Source organism: Erythrolamprus reginae, chromosome 9, assembly GCF_031021105.1.
Source record: "Erythrolamprus reginae isolate rEryReg1 chromosome 9, rEryReg1.hap1, whole genome shotgun sequence".
In the NCBI taxonomy this organism is placed as follows: Eukaryota; Metazoa; Chordata; class Lepidosauria; order Squamata; family Dipsadidae; genus Erythrolamprus; species Erythrolamprus reginae.
In genome coordinates, this window is record NC_091958.1 from 34,836,713 (window position 1) to 34,860,865 (window position 24,153).

Below are 24,153 nucleotides of genomic sequence, written 5' to 3' on the forward strand. Positions count from 1 at the left end.
CTGAGTTCCAATCTATTTTTGCTGTGTTGTCCAAAGCCATTGATGCCAAACTCTCCTCCATCAATGAGCTTCCTTTACCTCTTCCTCCTTCTCGTTCCTCCCGCCCCTTGGGTTCTTCCCCAGCGGTCAGAGCTCCTATTCAGGATGACTCAGAGTCCTCCCAAGATGAATATGAGGATGTAGAGGAGGATGAAGACCCTTTCCAGGGCTTATCTGAGGACGAGGAATCCCAAATAAAGGTCCCTCCTCCCATTACTATTTTCCCTTCTCAACTATTCAAATCTCTCCTCCTCAAAGCTAGAATTTCTACGGGATTAGCGGCCCAGGAGAAACAAGCCTCCACTTCCACTGATCCCCCGGAGGAGAATTTACCTTACTTCACAGAGGAACAGGAGGATAACGAGGTAATCCCTATGCCTAAATTATTTAAAGATGCCTTACTTAAACAGTGGGATTTTCCAGCCTCTGGCCTTAATCCCTCTACCAAGGACAGAAAGTTGTATAAACTCTCCTCTTCCTATGAAGAGCTTCTATCTTTTCCCAAACCAGATGAACCTGTCAAAATTCTTCACTCGGCAGCGGCTGTGCCAGGCGAGGCGGAGGAAGTCCTCCGTCCAGAGGACAAGCGCATCGAGCAAATGCTCAAAAGAGGTTTCTCCGCTGATTCCTGGGCCATTAAAAGTTCGGCAGCAGCCTCCTTCTTCTCCAGAGCCATGCTGCTGTGGCTTCGCCAACTTCAACAGCACATTCCTCCAGATGACTTGAGAGGTCAACAAGACTTCAACAAGGTCTTTGCAGCTGCCCAGTACGTGGCTGATGCCACCTTACAATCTACTAGATTTTCTGCTAAGTCTATTGCAGCCTCTACAACGGCAAGAAGACTCCTATGGATTCGCCCTTGGCAAGCGGGAGTTCGCCAAAAGTGGCAGTTATCCCAGGGCCCCTTAAAGCGCGACCTTCTTTTCGGTGATCTTCTGGATCCTCTCCTCACGGAGACCACAGACAAGAAGAAGGTTTTGGGCCCAACCACAAAAAAGGTTACTAAAACGCAGTCCTTTCGTCGCCCAGGGCGCCAGCAAGATCAAGCGGCTTCCTATCAGAGATCTCCAGGTCAGTATTCCCCCCGCTTTCGTTCCCAAGGTAGGAACCCCAGGGGTAGGGGTTTTCGTTTCCAAAGGGGAGCTGCCTCTAACAGGGCTTCAAAAAAACCTAGATGGTAACCTTTCCTCCATTCCCATAGGGGGTCGCCTAGCTCATTTCGCTGCAAATTGGCGTCTCACCTCCAAGGACCCAAGGGTCATTGACACTGTTCAATCAGGCCTTCTTTTAGAATTTATTTCTCCTCCCCCTAAACGTTTTATTTCCTGCCCTTCGCCCAGGTCATCCTCAGATTGTAACCGTATGGAGGAGGCCATTTCTCATCTATTGTCCATTAGAGCCATTCAGCCGGTCCCTTCCGGTCAGAAGGGCCTAGGTTTTTACTCCATCCTATTTATGGTTCCAAAGTCCTCCGGAGGTTGGAGAGCCATTTTGGATTTAAAGAAACTAAACCTATTCATCAAATATAGGAAGTTTAAAATGCACTCCTTGTCTTCTATTTTGGCCGCCATTCACTCGGGAGATTTCATGGTCTCCTTAGACCTCACTGAGGCCTACCTTCACATTCCTATAGCCAAATGCCACAGAAAATTTTTACGTTTTTCCTTTCAAGGCAGGCATTTCCAGTATAGGGCGATGCCATTTGGCCTTTCCTCGGCCCCTCGGGTCTTCACAAAGCTCTTGGGGTCCCTGGCGGCCTATATCCGGGCGTCTCCCATCCACATTTTATGTTATCTTGATGATATTTTAATTCATGGGAACTCCCTAGAGAGAGTGAAATCAGACCTTTCTGTCACCATGTCAGTCCTTCAGGACCATGGGTTTTCCATCAACTTTGAAAAAAGTCACCTCCAACCTTCCACTTCCATTCCTCACCTGGGAGCCATTATTGATTCAAAATCTTCCCAGGTTTTTCTCTCTCCCGAGAGAAAACTCAGTATAGTGGAGTTAATTTCTAACATTTTATCTAATCCTTCAGTATCCATAGTTACTCTATCTTCTCTTTTGGGGAAGATGGTGTCATGCATAGGCATCATTCCCTGGGCTCGCCTTCATGCTAGGGAACTCCAGTGGCTTCTGTTGCCTTTTCAGAGATCGGGGCACAGCAACTCAAATCGACGCATTGTCATCCCACTGAGTGTTCGCAGATCCTTCAAGTGGTGGAAGTCTCCGGCCATGGACAGAGGATCCCCGTTCAGGTGCCCGAATCAATTTGTCATCACCACAGATGCCAGTCTATCGGGATGGGGCGCCCACGCCCAGGGGATGATAGCCCAGGGCACGTGGTCCCCGGAGGAAGCTTCCAGGCCAATAAATTGGCTAGAGTTAAGAGCCGTCTCCCTGGCTCTGAAGCATTTCTCTCCTCGCATCCCCAACCGGCACGTTCTCATTCTCACCGACAACATTGCCACAAAAAGCCATATCTGCAGGCAAGGGGGCACGAGATCCAAGGCTCTCATGAGGGAGGCCCTCAAGCTGGGCCTTTGGGCGGAAAAACATCTCCAGTCGCTCCTAGCCGATCACATCTCGGGGAGTCTCAACATCCAGGCGGATTGGCTATCCCGAGCAACGATAGACCCAGGAGAGTGGAACCTCCATCAAGACCTGTTCCATCAAATCACCCTCAGATTCGGCCTACCAGTCCTGGATCTCTTCGCGACCAATGCGAACGCCCAACTCCCTCGCTTCTATTCCAGATTTCCATCCCCGGGAGCGGAAGCGATCAATGCCCTCCGGAGTCCATGGCCTCCAGGCCTACTCTATGCATTTCCTCCGATTCCAATCCTCCCGGACGTGATTCACAAGGTCCTCACCGAGAGGGCCCGAGTAATCTTAATCGCCCCTCATTGGCCCCGCCGGCCCTGGTTCGCAGATCTCCAACAGCTGTCCGTCCAGGACCCTTGGCGACTCCCCGTTTCGGGGGATATGCTGCGGCAGGGGGCCTCTTTCCATCCAGACCCGGAGTGGTTCCACCTCACCGCCTGGCTGTTATCAGGAGAGATTTAGAGCTGCGTGGGCATGACCCTGATTCAGTGGAGGTCATTCTAAAGGCCAGAAGGGGCTCGACCAACCGAATCTACGACCACACGTGGTCCAAGTTTCACCAGTGGTGTCTTCAGGAAGGTCTCTCCCCTCTGTGCATCCCCATACACAGAATTATTTCCTTCCTTATGCAAGGTTTCCATAAAGGACTCTCTACCAGCACCCTCCGGCGTCATCTGGCAGCCATTTCATCTGTCCTAGGGGGCCCCCGCAGACAGCCTCTCCGATCCTTCCCTGAAGTTCAGGAATTCCTCAAGGGCATAGCCAACCTCAGACCTTCCAAGGTCCACAGGTATCCATCCTGGGATTTGCCACGGGTTCTCCACTCCCTCACGCAGGCACCATACGAACCCCTAAAATCGGCGTCCCTCAGGTACCTATCCTTTAAGGTAGCTTTTCTGGTGGCTATTACCTCTGCCCGACGCATTTCGGAGCTGGCTGCCCTCTCAATCAGGCAGGACCTTTGCCAATTCCATCAGGACAAGGTAGTCTTGCGACTGGACCCCACCTTCTTACCCAAGGTCAGTTCCATGTTCCACAGATCTCAGGATATTGTCCTACCTTCCTTCTGCCTCCAACGAGACCATCCCTTGGCAATTAGATGACACACCCTGGATCTCACCAGAGCGCTGAGAATATATATCCAACGCACAGGACCCTTTCGGAGGTCAGAAGCACTTTTTGTAGCCTATCATCCCAGAGTCATGGGGGCCAAAGTGTCTTCAACAGTAATAGGCCGTTGGATCAGAGGGACTATATCTAAGGCCTATGAGTCGGCCTCCCTCTCAGTTCCAAGGAACATCACTGCGCATTCCACCAGGAGCGCAGCCACCTCGGCCGCTTGGGCGACTCAAGCCCCGTTGGAGGAGGTCTGCAAAGCAGCCACTTGGGCCTCGCCAAATTCCTTCATCAGGCACTACAAAATTGATTCTTACGCTTCAGCGGACGCTGCCTTCGGCAGAAGGGTACTCCAATCCGTTATCTCACACGATAGCAAGCTAATCCCACCCTAGGGACCATCTATTGGGTATGTCCCATGTGACTGCTGGACCCGCTCCTTCAGTACGGAGAATAGGCGTTGATTGCTTACCTGAACGCCTCTTCTCGTACGGTGAGCGGGTACAGCAGTCACTTCCCGCCCTTGTATGTGTCTTCTTTACCTTTCTATCTCTTTCTTCCTCTAACAATGAGAGTTGAACACTACAGAGCTTCACAACTGAGCCTAGTCTATGGATTCGCGAATTCTGGGGAAGGGGCGGATCCGGCAAGCTTTTTTAATACTAGGCTCAGTTCCACCGGATTGGACATGAGCAACCCATGTGACTGCTGTACCCGCTCACCGTACGAGAAGAGGCGTTCAGGTAAGCAATCAACGCCTATTCTCAGGTTGATCATAATAACAGAGTTGGAAGTGACATTACAGGTCTTCTTCTCCAACCTCCTCCTCAAGTAGGTGACCCTATAAAATTTGAGACAAGTGACTGTCCAGCCTCTTCTTAAAAGCCTCCAGTGATGGAGCTCCCACAACTTCTGAAGGCAAGCCGTTTCACTGGTTGATTGTTCTCACTGTTAGGAAGTTTCTCATTAATTCCAGATTGTGTCTCTCCTTGGTTAGTTTCCACCCATTGCTTCTTGTCCTTCTTGTCAGGTGCTTTGGAGAATAGGTTGATCCCACTCTTCTTTGTGACAACCCCTGAGATATTGGAACATAGCTATCATGCCACCCTAATCCTTTTCAATTTTAAATACTACTACTACTACTACTACTACTACTACTACTAATTTATTAGATTTGTATGCCGCCCCTCTCCGCAGACTTATGGCGGCTCACAACAAGAATAGTAACAATATAACAATGTAACAAATCTAATATTTAAAAAACATCTAAACACCCATCATTAAAAAATCATACAAAGGAAGTATACCATACATAAAGTATATAAGCTTGGGGGAGGTGTCTCAATTCCCCCATGCCTGGCAATACAGGTGGGTCTTAAGCAATCTATGAAAGACAAGGAAGGTGGGGGCAGTTTTGATCTCTGGGGGAGTTGATTCCAGAGGGCCGGGGCCGCGACAGAGAAGGCTCTTCCCCAGGGTCCTTCCAGATGACATTGTTTAGTTGACGGGACCCGGAGAAGGACAACTCTATGGGACCTTATCGGTCGCTGGGATTCGTGTGGCAGAAGACAATTCCGGAGGTATTCTGGTAATGTACAGGATTAATGTTTGTGTTTTTATTTTCGTAGTTATAATGTACACTGAAGACAGCATTTAATTTTGTTGTACTATGTGCAATGACAAAAAACTAAACTAAACTTAACTAAACCAAACGTGTCCATGTCCACATGAAGAGGGGTAGGCAGCGGGGTACCACAGGGATCAGTCCTACACCCAGTACTCCTTAACACGTTTATCAATGAGCTAGATGAGGGAATAGAGGGATAATTAATTAAATTCACAGATGACACCAAGCTGGCAGGAGTAGCCAATACCCCAGAGGATAGGCTCAGGATACAGAAAGATCTAGACAGACTTGTACAGTGGGCCCAAACAAACAAAATGAAGTTCAATGTAGATAAGAGTAAAATCCTGCTCCTATGTTAAAAAAAAAAACACCCCAAAACATACATACAAACTCACCACAAGTGACTGTGAAAGGGATCTCGGAGTCTTGGTGGATAACCAACTAAATAGGAGCCAGCAATGTGCAGCAGCAGCTAAAAAAGCCAACACAATCTTAAGCTGCATCAACAGGGGGATACACTCCAAAACTAGAAATACCACTCTACAATGCCCTGGTCAGACCACACTTGGAGTATTGAATCCAGTTCTGGTCCCCTTCAAAAGAGACATAGAGACTCTGGAAAGGGTACAAAAAAGAGCAACCAAAATGATAAAGGGACTAAAAACCAAAACATACAAAGAGAGATTGCTGGAACTGGGCATGGATAGCCTAGAGAAAAGAAGGGCCAAGAAGGGACATGATAGCGGTCTACAGGTACTTGAGGGGTTGCCACAGAGAGGAGGGGGTCAGGCTGTTTTCCAGGGCACCAGAGGGCCAGACGAGGAACAATGGTTGGAAGCTGACCAAGGAGAGATTCAACCTGGAAATAAGGAAGAACTTCCTGATGATCAGCGTTGTGAATGCCCCAACTCTAGACATTTTCAAGAAGAGATTGGACTGCCATCTGGCTGGGGTGGTGTAGGGTTTCCTGCTTGACCAGGGGGTTGGACTTGATGACCTGCAAGGACCCTTTCAATCACTTATTTATTAACAAACAAACAAACAAACTTTCTTGCAATTGTTGCACTCCAATTGCACAGAATCAGGAAACCTTTTTGAGTTGAAGCCACACTTTCGATTTGCCTCCATGTAAGGCTGCAGCGACTGGTATCTCATAGTTTTTGGAGCAGGCAGAGTCACATTTTAAAACAAGTCTTTAATGTTTAAGAGAAATAATGTTAGTACCTTTTGGGGGGGGGTGAATCAACTGTCAACCTCGTCACCTGGATAAAAAGTCAATCCAATTTGGGGTGGGATGATCAATTTATCTACCAGTTTTATTTGCAATTTCTAGATACATGTGACACTGTTATTTTAAGTGTATTAATTTCTTATGTGGGAGAACAATAGGGATTTTTTCCTTTGAGGATGGGGATGTTCTTTTATTGTTATAATTAGCATTTAAGTCCAAAAGAAAGATTTTTTATTTAATTAACCACTTGTTTGACTTTTTAAAACAAATTCAGTTCTTTCTATTTATGTTTTCTATGAGTTATCCCCTCTGAATTTAACCAGAAATCATTTTGTGGATGGGATAGTGTTTCTATTTCTGAGGGCACATTGAGTTGCATCTGACACAAAAGCAGTTTTAAACTTCAACATTGATTAGCATCTTAATTAGGTTTTGGTGCTTGGCCTGTTTGGTTATTGTAAGGAGCAGTATGCCACTGTTTATAATAGAGATGTAAAAAGTTCAGATAGTCTGACAGTAATTGCATTTACAGATGGAGTATGACATACCTGGGAATGCGGTGTTAAACAAATCTCTCACCCACCCACATATACACAAATAAAGGTGTCTCGTGTTATCTTTTCCAATTGTGCCTTGGAAACACCTCCATTCTTCAGTTCTGCAGAATCTGCCGTTCATCTAATTTAACATTGATTTCAGTTTAAAATGCAATTAAGATGAAAGGAACAACTCTCTGCCTAATTAAATGAAAGCCATTTTCCAACTGTGACATGGTGTCTTCACGTCATCATCTCTGACACAGGGCAAAACCTGTCTTCATTATTGCTATTTTGGCACAATCAAGGTGGGATGAATCCAGAAGACATTAAAAGTTACTACTGGAAAATGAACAAAATCAGTTATAAAATTGTGTACCATGTAAAACATTTTAATGTGCTTAATACTTACATCATCATCATCATCATCATCATCATCATCATCATCATCATCATCATCTTCTTCTCATTTGTTCATTCATTCATTTGATTTTTATGCCGCCCTTCTACTTAGACTCAGGGCGGCTTACAACATGTTAGCAATAGCACTTTTTAACAGAGCCAGCCTCTTGCCCCCACCATCCAGGTCCTCATTTCACCCACAATAGTGCACTTATGCACGCCCCTTGCAGACCTCTTAGAAAGGGGGAGAGGTCAATTGTAGATAGTCTAAGGTTAAAGTTTTTGGGTTTGGGGGAAGAAACCTCAGAGTCATGTAGTGCATTTCAGGCAGTGATCACTCTGTTGCTGAAGTCATATTTTCTGCAGTCAAGTTTAGATAGATAGATAGGTGAGTAGGTGGGTGGGTGGGTGGATACAAAGAAAGAAAGAAAGAAAGAAAGAAAGAAAGAAAGAAAGAAAGAAAGAAAGAAAGAAAGAAAGAAAGAAAGAAAGCCGGGGTGGCACAGCAGGTAGAGTGCTGTACAGTAGGCCACTGAAGCTGACTGTAGATTTTTAGGTCAGCGGTTCAAATCTCATCACTAGCTCAAGGATGACTCAGCCTCCCATCCTTCCAAGATGGATCAAATGAGGACCCGGATTGTGGGGGCAATGAGCTCGCTCTGAAGGGCTATTGCTATCATGTTGTAAGCTGCCCTGAGTCTAAGGAGAAGGGCAGCATAAAAATTGGATAGATAGATGATAGATAGATAGATAGATAGATAGATAGATAGATAGATAGATAGATAGATAAATAGATAGATAGATAGATAGATAGATAGATAGATAGATAGATAGATAGATAGATAGATAGATAGATAGATAGATATTGGCCTATGGAGCTAGGCTTTTGGTATACCCTGTATTTTGGGTTTAATATCTTATCCCTTTCTCAGTCTGTGCTGTAGATATTCCCTTTGATAGAGTAGAATATATAGGCTGTGATTTAGGAGCTCAGCACAAAAGTAACCTTTTGCTTTTCCATATGTTTCACAACACTTTAGAACTCCAACCCTCTTTTCCTGCTATTCATCTTTAGGAAGTAGACATTTCAGAAGATTACAGATAGAAGAAAAAGTACATTGCCAAGCCATTGAAAGAAGTTAGTCTCACAAAGGAGTGAATGGACATACAGTGGTAGCTCTACTTACGAACTTAATTTGTTCCGTTACCAGGTACTTAAGTAGAAAAAATTGTAAGAAGAATCAATTTTTTCCCATAGGAATCAATGTAAAAGCAAATAATGTATACGAGTGGAGAAACCACAGAGAGGGTGGAGGCCCTGTTTTCTCCTAGGAGATTCCTAGAGAGGCCCCACGGAGGCTTCTCCCACCCTTTTCCAGTTACAGTTTCAGAGGCTCAGGTTTGTAAGTGGAAAATGGTTCTTGAGAAGAGGCAAAAAAATCTTGAACATCCGGTTCTTATCTAGAAAAGTTTATAAGTAGAGGCGTTCGTAGGTAGAGGTACCACTGTGCATTTATCTAAAACTCTTGTGAGCTGTAGGGAGTAAGATAGAACTATTCCTCAGAAGGTGAACAAAAGGTGAAAGTTTCTAGTATGTATATGCAATTACCCTTCAAGATTTCAGGTTTTTCATTGTATGCCTCTGGCCATAACTTGCAGATGTGGCATATTTTCCATATCTAGAAATTTTTGGCATGATGGGATCCAGACACTAGATAGACGTCACTGGATAGACATGGAAATTTTCGACCATTTGGGAAGGTTTAGAAGGTTTGTAGGTGTTTCAGGGTTCTCTCCTGACTTTCCTAAAACATGCTGGATTTTTGATAGTCATGTAATGTTTGTGCTTTTCTTGCATACCAACACCTTGTGTAGCTACTCTGTTGAAACTTAGTGCAGCTGGTTTCAAGTGTACATTTAATCTTGAAACTCTTGAAATACAAGTCTCTCCCCTGTATTTGACCATTGTCCTCACAATTCTTTCAGGAAAATTCTTAGCATAACGTGCATCTTTGATTTCCTTGAAGAAACTGCATGATGCTATTGTATCATCACAAAACCATCTTTTTTAAAAAATAAATATAGGTTTGATTTTTCCCTGGTAAAAATATAGATCAGCTTTTCAGTTTCTCCAGAGGATGAATGTCTAAATCTCCCTTTGAAATCATTATCACTTTAACTTCCCTAAATTACTTGAAAAACAGTTCTACAGTTTTCAAAGAAAACTGCGTATTGCAACCACACCAGTGCTGTAATCCCTGAGAAGTAGAGAAGGGACAGAAGTCGGCATTTTGCATTCCAGTGTCAGATAATATCTTTGCTACAAATGCAAAATGCCGCTATTTAGAACTTATATTCATAGAGGTAGATTGACCAAAACTTAGCACATGTATATATTTTGAGGTGTATCTACTTTACAGGGGTGGGTTGTGGATCCTTTTGCCGTCGGTTCACTCAGGGTCATGTGGGTGCATATATGTACCGCTGCAGCAATTGAAAATTAGCTTCTTCTACACATGTGCAGAAGCAAAATCCAAGATGTTGGACCAACACTGACAGAACCAGCTCTGTGACATCATCATCAATTTACTAATGGTTGCAAAGAACCACATAGAACTGATAGGAACCCACCTCTGCTACAGTAGACAAAGGCTATCATTCTGATTTAAGGCCAAAATCCAATCTAATGCAAAATCCAAATTTTTCAGACCTCCCCTCCCCTCCATTACAATTTTAATTTGATTTAGTATTTATCCCCTTTTCCCTTCTCTGTTTGCTGAGACCACAACTGGCTTTTGCATATTGAAAAAGGTGAGAATTTTACTGACAGTGTTTAATTTTTTTTCTATGGCCAGAATTTCCCATGATGCCCTATATTAGAATGTGGGAATTCTACACGAAGCAGGAATGCATCATCAGAAACACCAGGCTTCATTAAAAAAAAGAGTTTTTGTTTTTAATATACTCAGAAGAGAGGGCAAAAAAAGAGCCTTGAATAACTTTGTTATATTCATCTGATTTAATTCTAATGAAATGAAACAGGTAATTAAATTGTAGTTTTTGAATAGAGGTGCTGCTCTTTGCAGCACCTTTCGACTTTAAAAAAAAAGACACACTGATTTATTTCCTATATTCATCATGCAGTCCTGTTAAGGAATTTTAGCTGTTTCATAATTTCTCCCTGCATAAGAAAGGAGAGATACACTCACTTTGCCTGTGTTTTTCAATGAATTCCTTTCTCTTTTTGTTCTCCTTTTGGGGGAGAATATCAGTAGTAAATAGACCCAATTGCTTTCCATCTCCCTCCTTTCCCTATTGCAAAGTACAGAAAGGTGAGCAAACTGCAGCCTCAAAGCCGTATCAGGCCAGGATTAGTGATGAGCGAACCGAACCTGCACAATTCAGGTCCGTACCGAATTTTGTGGTGTTCGGTATGCCAAACACAAACACGGAATTTTTTCAAACTTCGGGCAAAGTTTGGAGTTGTGTTCGGCGTTTATTTTTACATGTTTATTTTTACGTGAAAGGACCGCCTTTTGCTTGCAGCGCCGCTGCAGTGTCCTTTTTCACAAAAATAACAATGTTTATTTTTATGTGAAGACCTCCCTTTGAAGGAGCTGGGGAATCCCTCCCACGAAGAGATTCCGGGGGAGGAACTTTGACGTCACTGGCAGGTTGCTAAGGATGCCAAGGTGATCACTTCCTGGATTCCATCTCTCTACTAAACAAATAATTCTCTCAACACTGTCAGACTTTTTACTAAGTCTGCACTTCTATTCTACTAGTTTTTCTCATCATTCCTATCACCCTTTTCCTCCCACTTAGGACTGTATGACTGTAACTTGTTGCTTGTATCCTAAGATTTTTATTAATATTGATTGTTTCTTCATTGCTTATTTGATCCCTATGACAATCATTATTTTATTTATTTATTTATTTATTGGATTTGTATGCCACCCCTCTCCGTGAACTCCGTGGACTCCGTGGACATTAAGTGTTGTACCACATGATTCTTGACAAATCTATATTTTCTTTTATGTACACTGAAAGCATCTGCACCAAGACAAATTGTGTGTCCAATCACACTGGGCCAATAAAGAATTCTATCTTCTATTTATCTTATGAGAGCTCTTTGATCTGGGCTGTAAAAAATCCCAGATGATCCGTAGATAGAGAATACACAATAACAGAATTGGAAGGGACCTTGGAGGTTTTCTGATCCAATCCCTGCTTAGGAAGAAGACTTTATACCATTCTCAACAAATGGCTGCCATATTTCTTCTTGAAAAATCTCCTGCAATGGAGCAGCCACAACTTCTGGAGACAAGCAGTTCACTGGTTAATTTTTCTCTCTGTCAGGAAATTTCTCCCTTTAATGGGCTTCCACCTGTTATTTCTTTTCTGGCTCTCAGGTGCTTTGGAAAATAAGTCAATTCCCTCTACTCTGTGACAGAAAATATTGCTATTATGAGCTGAGATGGCACAGTGGTTAGAGTGCAGTACTGCAGGCTACTTCTGCCGACTGCTGGCTGCCTGCAATTTGGCAAATCAAATCTCACCAGGCTCAAGGTTGACTCAGGCTTAGAGAGAGCTGTAAAGCACTGTGAAGTATATGTGTGTACAGTTCTGGTCACCGCGCCTCAAGAAGGATATAATGCAACTGGAAAAGGTGCAAAAAAGGGCAACAAGAATGATCAAGGGAATGGAGCATCTCCCTTATGAAACTAGGTTGCAATGCATTGGTCTTTTCAGCCTTGAAAGACAGCATTTAAAGGGTGACTTGATCAAAGTGTATAAAATCATGCATGGGATAGAAAAGGTGGATAGAGGAAAATTCTTTTCTCTATCACACAATACTAGGATGCGGGGGCACTCCCTAAATCTCATAGGTAAGAAAGTGAGGACAAATCAAGGGAAATATTTCTTCACCAAGATGGTCGTTGGTTGATGGAATTCACTTCCAGAAGAGGTTGTGACAGCTGTCAGCCTTGATAGCTTCAATGCAGGATTAGACAGATTTGTGGATGCCAAGTGTATTGGTGGTTATTGAAATGGATGTCCATGTGCTGCCTCTATGTTACTTGAGGCAGGCAGGATTCCGTTGAGTACCATTTGTTGGGGGTCGAGGGAAAGGGAGGGTCTTGCCTTCTCTTTCTGCTCAAGATCCCCATGGACAATTGGTGGTCCTCTGTGTGATGCAGAATGCTGGACTTTGTGGGATTTGGCCTGATTCAGCATGACTCTACTTACGTTCTTATGTTCTTATAAGTATATACACTGAATTATATAAGTCTAAGTGTTATTGCTATTGCTATCAGTCTCTTTGTTAAACTCTGTAAATATTTCCAGTTTCTGCAAACGTTCCCATTTAAAACCATATGTGATTTGATTCTTTTCCTATACAGCAGGCTACCTTCTGTGGAAATATTTGTAGATGTGTAATCCTGAAGTAGATAATGAAATACAAGGGTCACCTTCGCATTTTCTCTTTAATCACACAGGGCTGCCACAGTTGAACATGTCACTTTCACTACCAAGTGCAACATTTTGGTCCATTGTGTGTTCCAAGGGCCTTGAATAATCACTGCATTGATTAACCCACTTGTAGGTTACCAATTCATTTTAAAATAGGGAAAATTCCAATAGAAGGACACAAACCTTTAACTTTGTGCCAATGAGATCACTTTGCTAAAGAAAAGTGATTATTCTTTTGCTGTTGCATTGCCAAGAAGATGGCTACAGTCACAGATCATCAGTAATGAAGCAAAACAGAGTGATCAGAACAGAAGAATTGGAGTGATATGATAGCAGGATTCAAGTTTTTGAGGGGCTGCCATAAAGAATAGGGGGTTAAATTATTTTCCACAGTAACAGAAAGCAGGACAAGAAACAATGGTTGGAAACTAACCAAGGAGAGAAACAACCTGGAATTAAGAAGGAACTTCCTAACAGTGAGGACATTTAACCAATGGAGCGGCTTGCCTCCATAAGTTGTGGGTGCTCCATCACTGGAGGTTTTAAGAAGAGACTGTACTTATCTGAAATGGTATAGGTTCTACTACTTGAGCAGGGGGCTGGAGTAGAAGACTTCTAAGGCCCTTTGCAGCGCCTTCATTCTATTCTAAAAAAAGATCACTGTTTAGGCATAAATATATCTTTCTAATTCCTGCATGGCTTCATACAAAGAGTAACTGTATTTTAAGTTGCCATTAGTCCTTTTCTGTGTCTCCAGACCAGCTTTTCTCAATCTGCCAACTTGACCTCAGCTTCCAGAATTCCCAAGCCAGAACAGAATTCTGGGAGTTGAAAGTCCATGGACTTTAAAGTTGCCAGATTTGAAAAACTCTAATGTAGCGTATATCATCACACGGAGCGCCTGGCTCAATTATTTAACAAATATTTATTTAAAAGAATTGAAATATGGTGATTTGCCTGCATTGTGCTCAGTTATTATTATTGTTGTTGTTGTTGTTATTATTATTATTATTATTATTATTATTATTATTATTATTATTATTAATTAGATTTGTATGCTGCCCTTCTCCGAAGGCTCAGGGCAGCTCACAGAATAGATACAAACATAAGCACGTAGCACAAATGTAATAATTTAAAATACAACTAAAAGCCCTTGTGTAATACACAATCATATAGTCCAGTTAAAACAAACAAAAAAGAAAAAAAGAAAGAAAGATGAGGAGGAGAAGAGGAAGAGGGAGGAGGAGGAGGAGGAGGAAGAGGAGGAGGAGGAGACGCAAATGTATGGACAGCAAATGTTATAATAATAGCAGATGTCCGAAAACAAAGCTTTTCCCTCACAATAATGTGTGATTGATTTGATTTGTCGCAGGGCAGTGATGTCTTCTGGACCCACACACATCCACTGTAATCCATTTCAGAATAAGTCTGAGCGTGTTTGCTGTAAATCACATGGTAATGTTTGCAATAGAGTACGCTTCATTAGACTCGCCTCCTATAATACTGTAGGATCATTAGGTGGAGTGTAGACAGGAATCATCTCGGCTCTGATACTTCAGGCAGAGGGAGCCCCCATGTGTTTCTTTCATAAATGTGTTACTCATGCAAAATCTTTTTCTGAATGGGAAAAACTGTTCGATTTGTTCAGCTGTTCAAGACGAAGATATGGCCGCTGCCAATGAAAATAAAGGAATGGTGTTGCACCCTTCCTAGCATCACTGCTAAGCTGAACAATAGTCCACAGCAAAAATTAAACTGATGGTCCAACTGTCAGATTCAGCAAAGATGCAGGCATCAAGAATCAGCCTCAGGATGTCTTTTTCTCATCACTCATTTGACGTCAGACATTGACCGCTAACTGAGACCCATTTGGGAAGGATGTGCACTAGTCCTCGATATAGGACCACGGCTGAGCCCAAATTTCTGTCCTTGAGTGAAATCTTTGTTAGCTAAATTTTGCCTCCTTTTAAACGACAGATTCCTTAAAGAACATATTTATTGGATATATCGTATTGGCACAACTGGTGAAAACTGACACGGAAAGTTCCTGCTACTTTCACCAAATTAAAAAGTGAAAGTAAAAAGTGAAAAACATGTTTCAGTTGATTCATGCAGCAACCTTATTGAATTCTCTCTCCTTTTCCGGACAAGAAGAAGTAAGTTACATTTTAAAGCCTAATCTGTGAATTTAATAAATAAGTACAAAAACAGGGGGGGGGGAGGGGGGGAGTGAAAATGCCTCCTTGCCCCACATTGCCCAATAGAGGTGCTGGCCGGTTGCTTGGTTTTTCCACTCCTCCTCTCTCCAGGCACCTGTTGGAATGTCCTTGGTTCCCAAGAAAAACAGTTTTTGTTTTCACTGCAATCTCTAACTATCTGTTTTCCCCATCATCCCATCCCGTCCTCTGCCTTGTGGTAACCCTGAAGGCTCCAAAGTGGCCTCAGCCAGGTTCGTTTCAGGGTGGACAAGGTGCTTCTGAAATAGCAATAACAGTAGCTATCTGGTATTCCTGCTGGGACATCTCCAGGTATTTTGACCTTATAGCAATAGCATTTAGACTTATATACCACTTCATAGTTCTTTTAAAGCCCTCTCTAAACTTTCAACAATCTGGATCCTCATTTTAACCATCTCAAAAGGATGGAAGGCTGAGTCAACCTTGAGCCGGTGGTGAGATTGGAACTGCTGAACTACAGCTAGCAGTTAGCTGAAGTAGCCTGCAGTTTTGCACTCTAACCACCACACCACCACGCTGCTATGGTTTTCAACATGAGGCCCACAACCAACGGGGGAGGGGGGCAATTTGATTTTTAAAGTTGCCAGTGGAACTTTGTTTAAACCAAGTTACTGTCCTTTTAGGCTTCCTCTGCGTGAGTAGGAGTTCACATTTTGAATAGTAAGAATAATATGTCACAAGGGGAGAGTGGCATCATGATTTTAGAGATGCTTAGGTGGAGCACGGTAAAAGAAAAAAGGTTGGGAACCACTGTTCTATGTTGTCAATAGGCATTTGCAGACTAACTGTCTTCAATATGAAATGTGCCCTTCAAAGAGAACATTTGTGTGTCCCAAACCTATTTTCCTTTGGTGTTTATATAGCAGAACTTCCTTCTCAAGGGTGGATGGACTGGATTAGATGTTCTGCTCTGTGTCTCCTCAAGGCATGAAGTTGGCTAACAGAGCGGGAGAGGTTTTCAAAGAGGCATTTCATTTTGACAGAACATCAATAAATCAAAGCAGCCCCTCAAAGCAGGACCTTGGGTTGAAGCAACGCTTCCTATAAAGTAACCTCATTACTTTGAACCAGAAAAGGAAACTTCTCTGTATTTCGAGAGGCCCATTTCTGGTGGAGCAAAGCAGCTGGCCCCATTAAATTGGTCTGCCTTAAACACTTCAACTTCATCAAACAAAGGTTCCAACTTTTCAAATTCATGCTTTTTTGCAAGTTCTTTTTTGAGATTTCTTTCTTTCTTTCAAATCTTTATAATTGGATTGTGGAGATGGCCCTGGATCACCCTTGCACCATTGCTGTAGCCTAAAGTTTCTCCTACATTTCCATAGCTTGTGACATCTTTTTATTGACTCACCCTATTCTCTGATAAGAGTTGGTTCCAGCTCCTTTGTTGCCCTTAGACAACTGGAAGGCCACATTCTTACAGAGCACTGCACACCAAGACAACTAGACACAAGAACAGTTTTTCCCCCAAACACCATCACTTTGCTAAACAAATAATTCCCTCAACACTGTCAGACTTTTTACTAAATCTGCACTTCTATTTCTACTAGTTTTTCTCATCATTCCTATCACCCTTTTCCTCCCACTTAGGACTGTATGACTGTAACTTGTTGCTTGTATCCTAAGATTTTTATTAATATTGATTGTTTCTGCATTGCTTATTTGACCCCTATGACAATCATTAAGTGTTGTACCACATGATACTTGACAAATGTATCTTTTTCTTTTATGTATGTTGAAAGCATATGCACCAAGACAAATTCCTTGTGTGTTCATTGTCCAATCACACTTGGCCAATAAAATTCTATTCTATCCTATCCTATCCTATTCTATTCTATTCTATTCTATTGCAAAGAAGTTTGAAACACATATTTGCATCACATTTAAAACCCAGTCTTCCACTGATAGCAATAGCATTTAGAGTTATATAGTGCTTCATAGTGCTTTTATAGCCCTCTCTGAGCAGTTTACCAAATTAGCATATCACCCCTAACAATCTGGGTTCTCATTTTACCAATGTCAGAAGGATGGAAGGCTGAGTCAACCTTGAGCCGGTGGTGAGATTTGAACTGCTGAACTACAGCTAGCAGTTAGCTGAAGTAGCTTGCGGTGCTGCACTCTAACCACTGCACCACCCTGGCTCTTTTGCGCCACCCCAGCTCTCCAGCTAAAACAGATCTGTAAGTTGAATTTCATTTTGGTTATCTTTTCATGTGGACATGTCTTCTTCCTTTCCACTTAATCCACAATAAAGTTGTTGCAAAATGTTCTTCCTTGTTCCTACTGTTGTCACTGCCATCTCCTGGATGGGAGAGTTGGCAGTAATGGTGGAAGGAAGAAGCAGTAGAGCCAGAGATCTCAACAGTGGTTACATGGGCTCTACAAATGCTATTTTTTTTCTTTTCATTTCTGAAATAAGCTTTACAGTATTAGGAACTAGGATGCAGAATTCAATCCTTCTTGGCTGCTGCTTTCATCATTGTAGCCAGGACATTGCTGAGTTCTTCACGCTTCCTCTTGGCATGAATGTGAGTCCCTACCCTTTTCTTTATGAACTTCAGAGCTCTCTTGTCTTTGGACACTTTGAGCAACTCCATGGCTCATCTCTCATATGGTGCAAAACTGCACACTTCTCGGATCATGTCCCATGTGTTTGGTAAGCCGCCCATGTTGTGGTTTTGACACATTCTTAGTCACTTTGTGGCCTTTATTCAGGTCGAGGGCCATTGGATATTGGATCGCCATGGCTCCGCAGCTTCCCCCATGAAGACCACCCTGGGAAAGGCAAATGCTAATTCTGATGAAGCCAGATCTGTCTCGTAAGAAACATTGATGGATAGACTGGAGGAAACTGACAGGAGTAGCCAACTCTCCAGAAGACAGGCTCAAAATACAAAAGGATCTTGACAGACTCGAACATTGGGTGCCATCTTACAAAGTGAAATTCAATGGTGAAAAAAGTAAGGTTCTACATTTAGGCAAGAAAAACAAAATGCACAGAGACAGTATATGTGGTGCATTGCTCAACAGTAGTAACTTTGAGAGGGATCCTGGAGTACCAGTGGACAACCATTTAAATATGAGCCAGCAGTGTGCAGCAGCTGCCAAAAAAAGCCAACACAGTTCTAGGCTGCATAAGCAGAGCGATAGACTCAAGATTACGTGAAGTGTTAATACTACTTTATAATACCTTGATAAGGCCACACTTGGAATACAGCATTCAGTTTTGATGCAAAAAGGATGTGGAGACTCTAGAAAGTGCAGAGAAGAGCAACAATGATGGCAAGGGGAAGAATGGTTGCAGGAACTGGATGTGTCTAGTTTAATGAAAAGAATGACAAGGGGTGACAAGATGGGGATAACAAGTCTTCCAATATCTCAAGGTCTGCCACAAAGAAGAGGGAGTCAAACTATTCTCCAAAGCTTCTGAGGGTAGAACAAGAAGCAAATGGGTAGACATTAATCAAGGAGAGAAGCAACTTAGAACTAAGGAGAACATTTCTGAGAGTTAGAACAATTAATCAGTGGAACAACTTGCCTCCATAAGTTGTGAATGCTCCAACACTGGAAGTTTTTAAGAAGATGTTGGATAACCATTTGTCTGAAGTGGTGTAGGGTTTCCTGCCTAAACAGCGGAATGGACTAGAAGACCTCCAAGGTCCCTTCCAACTCTGTTGTTGTTATTAGAAACATAGAAACATAGAAGTCTGACGGCAGAAAAAGACCTCAGGGTCCATCTAGTCTGCCCTTATACTATTTTCTGTATTTTATCTTAGGATGGATATATGTTTATCCCAGGCATGTTTAAATTCAGTTACTGTGGATTTATCTACCACGTCTGCTGGAAGTTTGTTCCAAGGATCTACTACTCTTTCAGTAAAATAATATTTTCTCATGTTGCTTTTGGTCTTTCCCCCAACTAACTTCAGATTGTGTCCCCTTGTTCTTGTGTTCAGTTTCCTATTAAAAACACTTCCCTCCTGGACCTTATTTAACCCTTTAATATATTTAAATGTTTCGATCATGTCCCCCCTTTTCCTTCTGTCCTCCAGACTATACAGATTGAGTTCATTAAGTCTTTCCTGATACGTTTTATGCTTAAGACCTTCCACCATTCTTGTAGCCCGTCTTTGGACCCGTTCAATTTTGTCAATATCTTTTTGTAGGTGAGGTCTCCAGAACTGAACACAGTATTCCAAATGTGGTCTCACCAGCATTCTATATAGTGGGATCATAATCTCCCTCTTCCTGCTTGTTATACCTCTAGCTATGCAGCCAAGCATCCTACTTGCTTTCCCTACTGCCTGACTGCACTGTTCACCCATTTTGAGACTGTCAGAAATCACTACCCCTAAATCCTTTTCTTTTGAAGTATTTGCCAACACAGAACTGCCAATACAATACTCAGATTGAGGATTCCTTTTCCCCAAGTGCATTATTTTACATTTGGAAACATTAAACTGCAGTTTCCATTGCTTAGACCATTTATCTAGTAAAGCTAAATCATTTACCATATTACAGACGCCTCCAGGAATATCAACCCTATTGCACACTTTAGAGTCATCGGCAAATAGGCAAACCTTCCCTACCAAACCTTTCCCTATGTCACTCACAAATATATTAAAAAGAATAGGACCCAGAACAGACCCTTGTGGCACACCGCTTGTAACCTGACTCTGCTCAGAATACTCGCCATTAACAATAACTCTCTGATGTCTATGCTTCAGCCAGCTGCAAATCCATTGAACTATCCAGGGATTAAGTCCAATCTTCACTAATTTATCTATCAGCTCTTTATGTGGAACCGTATCAAAGGCTTTGCTGAAGTCCAGGTAGGCAATATCCACGGCACCACCTTCATCCAACACCTTTGTGACATAGTCAAAGAAATCAATGAGATTAGTCTGACATGATTTGCCTTCAGTAAAGCCATGCTGATTTGGGTCCAATAAGTTATTGTTTTTTAGGTGCTGATTTATCCTCTTTTTGAGTAGAGTCTCCATCATTTTAACTACAACTGATGTCAAGCTAACTGGCCTGTAGTTACCAGCTTCTTCTCTACTGCCCTTCTTGTGAATAGGCACTGGCCATTCTCCAATCCTCAGGAACTTCTCCTGTTAACAACGATTGGTTAAACAAATCAGTCAGGGGGGTAGTAATGACAGATCTGAGTTCTTTAAGAACTCTGGGGTGGATGCCATCTGGACCCATTGCCTTATTTATCTTTAATCGTTCAAGTTCTTCTAAGACATCGGCTTCTATTGTTGTTGTTGTTGTTGTTGTTGTTGTTGTTGTTATTATTATTATTATTATTATTATTATTATTATTATTATTATTATTATTATTGAGAGACAGGAGAGTACAGTGCCCCAAGGAAGGAGAATAAGAATCAAACTAAGTTCCCTTCAACTGCTAAAATAAAGAACTGTGTTGCTATTTTCTTGAGAGATAATTTTTCTGGAGGGTGAATGCTGGAACCATTTCCTGTTCTCCCTTTTTAAAAATCTCTGATAGTGATACGTTCTCCTAAGAGTTGGAAAAGATCCCTGTCTGGAGAGAACATGTGGTTTTTGTTCCTACCTCCAACTTCCTTAATTATAATTAATTAACTGCACCCGGGTGATATGGAATCATAACCTTGGAGGTCTTCCAGACCAACTCTTTGCTGAAGGCAGGACAGACAAAATGCAGAATAATAGAGTTGGAAGAGATCTTGGAGGTCTTCCAGTCCAACCCATGATCAACCATCCTGAATGCAACCAGAGATGCCTGTATTCAACTCCACTTTCAAATGTGAAAGCTGATATGGTGATGTTGGGCTGATCACACTAGCTCAAACTAACTTTCTTTTCAGGGTTGCTGTTTGAAAGGATAAAATAAAGGGAGACCTCCATGGAAAACTGTATTTAGTTTTTGGAGTAAAGGCAGGAGATCAAGCTAATAAATTAATTATATCTAAAATATTATTTTAAGTGGAGATGGAATATTACATAATAAAGCACCATATGTTAGCACAATTTTTATGTTTAAGAGTTGCCCTGGGTCCATTCTATAAGCTATATTTAGCTTATACAGTGCCTAATTTTGATTTATGCCCACCTGCTCATCAAGAGAGAAGAAAAAGGCAGGGGGAGAGTAAAATAGAGATGGCAAACAATTAATCTTAGTGAGCAGAAGGCAGGAGGTAATCTCCCCAGTTTACTGTTGGATTAACATCTGTGAAAGTTTCGGGGTTGTGGGGTTCAGGACATGACAGTCATGATGAGTTTGGTGTTCATGAAGTATCCTTTTTCCTCAAAGAATTGGATGTATTTGTTTCCTGTCATCTTCTGCATCCAGTTAAGGTGTCCTCCATCAACCAATCCTCATTGCAGAAGTTCAATTCTGACTAGCTCAAGATTGAATCAGACTTCCGTCACAAGCTATGCAGTTGGTAAAATGAGGACCCAAATTGTTGGGAGCTATATACTTACTCTATAAACCGCTTAGGGAGGGCTTTAAAGCACCGTGAAGTAGTATATAAGTCTAAATTCGATTGTTAGTCCTTCCTTCCTTCCTTCCTTCCTCCCTCCCTCCCTCCCCCCTTCCTTATGTGATGGTACAGTAGTTAGAATGCAGTATTGCAGGCTAACTCTGCCAACTCAGCCTTCCATCCTTCCAAGGTTGACTCAGCCTTCCATCCTTCCAAGGTTGACTCAGCCTTCCATCCTTCCAAGGTTGACTCAGCCTTCCATCCTTCCAAGGTCGGTAAAACAAAGACCCATATTGTTGGGGGCAATAGGCAGACTCTGCAATCTGCTTTGAGAGGGCTATAAAGCACTATAAAGCGGTATATAAATCTAAGTCCTATTGCGATCTCACTTTTCCTCTTTTTTTCCCCTTTACTGGTCAGAGTAACCTTACACCTCCAGAGTAAGCCTTCTTTGGCTTTGGATTACGAATGTCTCCCATACATCCTTCTTTATCAGGATAGTTCTTGAGGCTGGTATTTCACAAAATGCCAGCTTGTGATTTATTATTAATAGTTTTATTAAACTCGGGTGAGGAAGGCCAGGTGAGTATCAGCAAGAATGTTGTTTAACCCACCCCCCTCCTGGAGTGAAGCTCTTATTGTAGTGCAACAGGAGGTACTCTACATATCTGGTGAGAGTTGAAGCCAGAGAGAAGCAGCTCAGGAAGAATAATTCTTGCTCTGGCAACCTTGGAGTTACCTGCAGTTTGTCTTCAGCTGTTAATGGCAGCCCAAATGGAATGCTTAAATAGGGCACTCAAGTGAAAGGAAACTGCAAAGGAAAGGGCTTTTTTCTCCAGCTAATGAATTCCAGAGTGTCCCACTTGAAGGACGTAGCACAGTGGGAAGATGACGAGCTACATTGTGCCACAGATGGTGGATCTTTTGTTAATGGTAATTTTATTTTATTTTATTTTTAAAAATTACAATTGAAAAGAGTGCTAAAAATCATAATATCAACTAAAAGAGAATAAAGAGAAACAATAGAAAGTGCAGAAATAAAAAGTATGTGTGTGTGTGTAGAATATAGTAACACACACACACACACACACACACACACACACACACACACACACATATATATATATATATATATATATATATATATGTGTTTTCGTAAATTTTCACGGGTATATGTATGTAGATTGTTCTGAGTTCGGGTTTTGCCCTGTGTAATGTTTTGCATGTCTATGCGACGTTTCGGTGAAATCACATTCACATTCACCATCTTCAGGCTGGAGTTCCAATCTTTGTGTTGTTTTACAACAACACAAAGATTGGAACTCCAGCCTGAAGATGGTGAATGTGATTTCACTGAATTACACAGGGCAAAACCCAAGAATTTTAAGAATTAAGAATTTTTGTAATTGATCACCTTCTCTTTAATACTATAAATGATCTCTTCCTCATTTCCCCTCCTCTCCCCCCTTTCTTTTTTCCAAATCCAATTGCTTTTCTGTTTACAATTCTTAAAGCCACGGGGTTCAGTTCTGACAGCAAAAGTTTATTCAGGGTAACCAGAGGTGACATATCTATTTTAACCTTGATCAAGCAAACCAACTATATAGCCCTTCCTTTTTACAATCTTGATCTTTAGTGCCTTCAAATAATAGCCCCTAGAACTTTATTTCATTTTATTTTTTTTCTATGCCCATTCCCACAAAGTTATTCAATGTTTGAACAAGTCTCTATTGTAAAATCAATTTAGGAAAATTGGTCATTCTTTTTATTTATCTTTTCATTAAATAACAAGCCACAGATAATGCCTCTGTGTATATATTTTTTCTCTTCCAAAAGTGAGGCTTAGTTATTTATCCTCCTGTTTTTATTGCTATTATTTTGCAAATCACCTTGAACTTTCAAAACTAGGGCAATATCTGAAACTTGGTATAAAGTCAATAAATAAACAAGAATTAGGAAGACCTAGTCTCCTATAGTAGGTCTCGCTAGGACATACTCTTCTCCACTGTCAGTTCATCATTCCATATTCCAATGATTCAGCCTCACTTTTTTCTTCCCAAAAGTAGAGGTTACTATAACAGTAACAGAGGTTGGAAGGGACCTTGAAGGTCATCTAGTCCAATCTCCTATTCTCACAGGAGACCTATATTATTTCTAATAAATTGCTGTCTCTTCTTAAAAGCCTTCAAGCTGTTCCACGAGTTAATTGTCCTCACTGTAAGGAATTTTCTCCTAGTAATTGTTTCTTTCCTTGGTTAGTTTCTATCCATTGTTTCTTGTCCTAGCTACAAGGGCCCTGCTAAATAAGTTGGCCCCCTCTTCCTTGTGGCAAACCTTCAAAAACATAAGTGCTCTTAGGTTAGTTGATAAACAACAATAGAGCAACAATATGTTGGTATCATGACATCTGATT

General features: G+C 41.9%; 1 long non-coding RNA gene and 1 pseudogene across 1 annotated transcript in view; one reads left to right on the forward strand and one right to left on the reverse strand.

Annotated features, from left to right (window-relative positions):
- Nucleotides 1–24,153, forward strand: part of LOC139172082 (uncharacterized) — a 562,252-nt gene that overhangs the window by 392,459 nt on the left and 145,640 nt on the right. The window lies entirely within an intron of this gene.
- LOC139172547 (large ribosomal subunit protein eL36-like) lies at nt 17,718–18,012 on the reverse strand (annotated as a pseudogene).